This window comes from Nelumbo nucifera, chromosome 1 (genome assembly GCF_055504915.1).
Source record: "Nelumbo nucifera cultivar China Antique chromosome 1, China Antique-T2T, whole genome shotgun sequence".
Classification (NCBI taxonomy): Eukaryota; Viridiplantae; Streptophyta; class Magnoliopsida; order Proteales; family Nelumbonaceae; genus Nelumbo; species Nelumbo nucifera.
In genome coordinates this window covers 29,301,992-29,307,991 of record NC_142649.1, presented here as the reverse complement: position 1 = coordinate 29,307,991, position 6,000 = coordinate 29,301,992, and positions in this window count along the sequence as shown.

The following is a 6,000-nucleotide window of genomic DNA, read 5'->3' as shown; positions in this document are numbered from 1 at the left end:
TAAATATATATTTTGCATAATTTTTTTCATAATATATTATAAAATATATTTTTATATTCTATTATATATGTATATGTATATGTATTCATCTATTTATGTAAATATATATTAATTGAGCCTGACTTACAAGTTTTAGAATCAAATTTTTTATTGATTGAGCTCGAGTTTGAATAACTAATTAACTTTAACTTAAGACTCAAACTCAATTAGAATCAAATTCAAATCGAGGGTCTAATCAAACTCAAGTCCAAGCTATTCAATTAGAGCTAGATTCATTAAGGGAATTTCCATGAAAATGAAGAAGGGTATTAACAAAAAAACAAAGGGTCAAAATGGGTTGGGTTGAAAAGTAGCAAACATTTTGTTGTAGTCAAGTTGGATATGCCAATCTCAAGTCCCCCTGATCAAATATATATATATATATATAATTAATATTATGCCATGTCAGATGGCTTCTTTATGCTCCATTACCCAAAGGGAGCAATTCTAGAGGGGGTGCAAGATTCCCTCAAAGAGCACTAGGAGTTGCCATCTCAGCATGGCAATCTCCAATTTTTTTGCCCAAAAAATTAGGAAAGTGATAATGGGTAAACTCACCTTCAAATTCAAGTCTATCCACTAACAAAAAAAAGGAGAGGTTAACTCTACTTCTAAAAAATTGTTAGCTTCAAACATATCTAATCTAAACACATAGAGCTATGCTTTTTTTTAGTTATTTTAATTTATCAATTTTTTTTCAAAATTTTGGAGAACACACACACATGTCTAAATGTGTACATCAACGTTTCAAATTTCTCTTTGCAAAATTAATTAGTTAGTTAACTAATGTTAGTCATTAATAAATGTATTCATTTGATTTCCATTTAAAAATTATTAACACAAAACATTAAAATTGATCTAAATTTAATTTTAAAATAATAAAAAATAAACACAACAAGATGGGTTCAATATGGGTTTTTCTTTACACATAATTTATAATAACAAATTCCAACATTATTAAAAATTTTAAACAGTAAATTTATCATAATATCAGAACATGAATTACACATCAATAACAATTTACTAAATAAATTAAAGTTTAATAAAAGAAAAATACTAATTTAAAATTGATTTTAATTTAATTTTAAAATAATGAAAATAAATACAATAAAGTCGGGTTCAATATGGGTTTGCCTTCATCCTCACCTAATCCTCTAACTCTTCTACTTGAACCCAACATAATGACATATAGCTTCTTAACTTGACCCAACCCTTTAGGGATTCAATCCAATACCAACACAACTTTCATCTTTTCAATTGTATTTTTCTATAGTGCATAAGAAAAACCCAAGTAAAGAAGCAATCTAACTGCTCTTACTGGTCTCCAACTTGCCTTGCCCCAATCGGGGCAATGACGAGGCGGGGGATGGGGAAAATATTTTTGCCCTAAATTGGGGATGGGGCGGGGAAAAAATATTTTTACCCCGAACCAGGATGGGGCGGGTGACAAGGTTTGCACACAATTACCCAAACTTGATGATAGTAAAATATCCATAGATTTAATATTGATTTTTAAATATCTCTAAATTTTTCTCAAATTATTATAATCTTATCCCATAATTCCATTTATAAAGTACCCAAAATTAGCATAATCCAAAACCAAATAAATAAAATTTAAAAATAAAAACTATATTATAAAAAAACTAAAATAACCAAAACCAAAATGTTTGGTTTGGTTTTCAATTATTTTGATTAAAACCAAATTTTAATATTATACACACACACACACACACACACACACACACATATATATATATATATATATATATATATATATATATATATATATATATAACATATATTGTGAAATCAAATTTCATTATATTATATTAATATATAAATATATACTATAATATATTACATATTACATATTATATACCAAAGTTTAGTTAATTCGGTTTATTCGGTTAACCAAATTTCTAATTGTAAAATCCAAAACCAAAACCAAAACCAATATATTAAAAAAAAATGAATTAACCATACCAAATTAAACACAAAAAAAAAAGAATCGAAAAAAATGAAACCAAAATTTTCAGTTCAGTTCTTCGGTTAACTAAATAATGCTCACCCCTACCTAAAGTACCCCAATTCCCATAATCCTATTTGTAAAATATCCACAAATAATATTAATTTTAAGTGGTTGCCTCACGGCAAGGAAAATTTGAGGATTCCCCGCCAGGGACGAGGAGTGGGTGCCTTGCCCCAAACCCACCCCAACACTAGGGACAGGGTGGGGAAAATTTGAGTGGGTGCATTGCCCTGAACCCACCCAACATCAGAGACGAGGCATGGAAAATTTGAGGATTCACTATCCTTGATGGGTAGGGCTGCAAGTCGGGTCAGGTTGAGGCCAACCTTAGCCCAACCCTACATTCTAAACCCCAACCCTAACCCTAACCCAACTCGACCTATCTAACCTTAACCTTAACTAAATTCCTTCAACCCTAACCCCAACCCTAACCTTAACTTCGGGTTGGGATGGGGTTGGCTTGGGCCTAACCCAATCTTTTTCCCATCCCTTAAAATGTCGTACAAATTTCTTAATCTCAGATCTTAACTCAACTTTCACTACATATATTAATCTTATGTTTTATTAGTATTTGTTTGTTGATATTTTTATCGGTTCTTTAAATGCAAAATTTAGAAAAAAAAAGTGTTTGAAATGACTATAGTTTATTAAGAGTTATGACTTATAATAGATCTTTTATTGACAACAAGCTATGGGTGGCAAACAAAAGAGAGGTGTTAAAGAATAAAATATTCAAAAAACATAAAATATGTTATTAAGGTTTTAGTATTTTCAATTAGGATTAAGTGAAGTGATTATCTTAAAAGAAGTGGTGGGGGCTATACAACTATCATGCATCTAAACAAATCAATGTATGATATATCATATATATAACATATATTTATATATGATATGTAGGGCTGTTCATAAGAAGGCCCAACCCGATCAAACCGGCCAACCTGGACCGACCCAACTCGAGTCAGCCGGGTTTTCATCAGCACCTGTCGGTTTCGGGTTGTACAAATTCATAAACCGATGGTTCGGGTCGGTTTTGGTTTTTTTGTGTGAAAACCGAAACCGACCTGAACCGAACCGACTTAGTTCCTACTTAACTAAAAACTGAAATATCTGAAAATATATATATTCCAATATCTATATCTAAAAAATATATATTATGAAATATGTCATATATATATTTCTAGAAAATATATATTCCAATATATTTGTATGTATATTTTTGTTTATATATATATATATCTAAAATACATATTTCAGTTTTAAATATATTTCTAGAAAACTAGGTGACCATGGAGGGCATGGATGAACTTAGAGCCGAAACTGACCCAAACCGACCCAACCTGACTCAAACCGACTAGGTCGTTTTGCTTAACACTAGGTCGGTTTCGGTTTCCATCTCAGGTAACTCGACCAGGTCGGATCGGTTGGAAAAACCTCAGTAAACTAACCCAACCCGACCCGTGAACAACCCTAATGATATGTAGTATAGAGTTGGGTTCGGGGACAACCCTAAACCAACCCGAAGTAAAGTCGGGTTCATAAATTTCAATCTTAACCCTAACCCAAACATCAACTCGACCCAACCCAACTTTTTTAGGTTGGGTTAGGGTTAGGTTCGAGCCAACCCGACCCAAGTTGCAGCCTTACTAATAGGGAGCGAGTGCCTTGCCCTGAACTTGCTTGACATCGGGGACACAACGGGGACGGGGTACATGTCTTGACTACGGGGTGGGGATAGGAAGGGGGTACTGTGCCCTATTGCCATTCCTATTTAATTGTTAATTACTAGCGAAATTAATAAAAATATTAGCTTTTGTAATTATTTTTATTTATTAAAAAATCAACCAAAACTTCATTAAAAATAATGAAAATAATAACAGTTATTAAAATTGTTACAAATGATTACTAAAATTAAATTTATTAAAAATATTTATTCATATTAAGTTAACAATAATTATTTTCTATAAATCAACATTAAATAAAAATATGCAATTATTAAATTTTTAAATATTAATAACATTTGAACATTTTTAATTAATTAACAACAAATTTCAATTATTATTTATCAATTAATTAATATAAAATAAAATGATTCGATCTTTTGGTTTTTTCTCATGCATTGCATGGGTCCCCGTTAATAAATTTTTATTTTTAATAAGAAACATCCATTGCAATTATTAAATTTTTAAATATTAATAATATTTGAACATTTTTAATTAATTAACAACACATTTCGATTATTATTTATCAATTAATTAATATAAAATAAAATGATTCAATCTTTCCGTTTTTTCTCGTGCATGGCACGGGTCCCCGTTAATAAATTTTTATTTTTAATAAGAAACATCCATTGCCGTTCGTTTTATGTGACTGATTCTTACGCGCGCAAAATAAATAAAATAGGGAATTCGATCCTTCGATTTCTCCCAAGTTTATTCGACTCTCTTTATTTATTATTAAAATTTTTTCGATCCCGAAATTTATTATTAAATAAATTAAATTAACATTTTTATTTTAACTTTTTAAACACGTGCGATCGATGCAGATTAGTCGCTATCCGTGCCGAACAGAACAGCGAGGGTGGGGCCACGCGCGTGATCCGTATACCACGCTGAACACGATCATGTAGAGAGTTTCTGCCGACGTTGGCAGTTTGACCAGTCTTCAGTCGACTGTACTTGGATGACGTGGCACTTACTAGAAGTCATTTGAGTGGATCGCGTTCACTGCTCTAACTTTTACAGCGATCGTAGCGGCAGCATGCCAGCATCGTTTGGGCGTTAGCTTTTGGCTTCGCTTGGTTGGAAATAAAATGGCCTACGGTTATAATCGTAACGTTGGCCAATTATGATTTACGATATGCAACGTCATCTCCGTACGCATGGCCTGAGCGGTGGTAGAGGTGGACTGATGGGATGGCATCATAGCAGAGACGCGAAGGTACGGGGCGACAAGAGGTTCTCTACAGTCCCACCGTGTTTGTACGTCCGAACGTTGGATACCAGACCGGGGGAGAAAGAAAGAGAAGATTAGCCACGTGTCGAGAAGAGGTTGACGGTATGGGGCCAGGCTTTAACGTGCGCCACGTGTACGTACGAGGTTGCACTCCTTCCCAATAAGATCTCTCCTCAAAATGGGATGCCTGGCTCCTTCTAAAGCATAAATTGTCTTGGTTCTCTTCTTTAATAATCCGGCCCGTCCGGCAGTTGAACCGGATGGCCCTTAAGGTCTTAAATTAGAGGCCAGAGCAATTCTAATTCATGCATTATGCACATTATCCAAAGGTCTGAAATTAGAGGCCGGAGGGACTATTTGATCACAGTTGAAGTGGCTGAACTGAAAATACCACTGCTTTGTTCTTGAGTTAACAAGTTTTTTGGTTTTTTAAAGGTGAAAGCGGATAGATTATTATACCCTTCAATATTAATTTTATTATTTTATCCATTAAAAACAAATTAATAAGTTGTTTAGTTCAGCAACTTCAGCGGTTAAATGGTAAGCATGGGATCCAAAATGGCCCGTATATTGAATTGGTCCAAAAGTTTTCAAAGATAATAGTTAAATTCATGTTAAGGCTCGGTTTGGAAGAAGTATAAATATAAATATAAAGAGTGTAAAACCGTGTTTTTTGTATTATTTTGTATATATTTGTACTGTATATATATTTATATTTGTATTCTTTCCAAACGGAGCCTAATGAACAAATTTACTTGATCCATCTTTTCAGTCTTATTATTTGTTTCTTTTAATTGCCCAATTTTCACATATTCTTCGATTGTCGATATCGAAGGTGACCAAACCGACGCTGTAGCATGTTTTGCAATATTCCGAAATGCCAACTAAACTCAGTACATGGTCGATGTGGCAATATTTTCAGCCATGAGTTTTAGAAATGAGAGCTTTTTCATGGAAACATGATAGGCCCCTCCAACCAT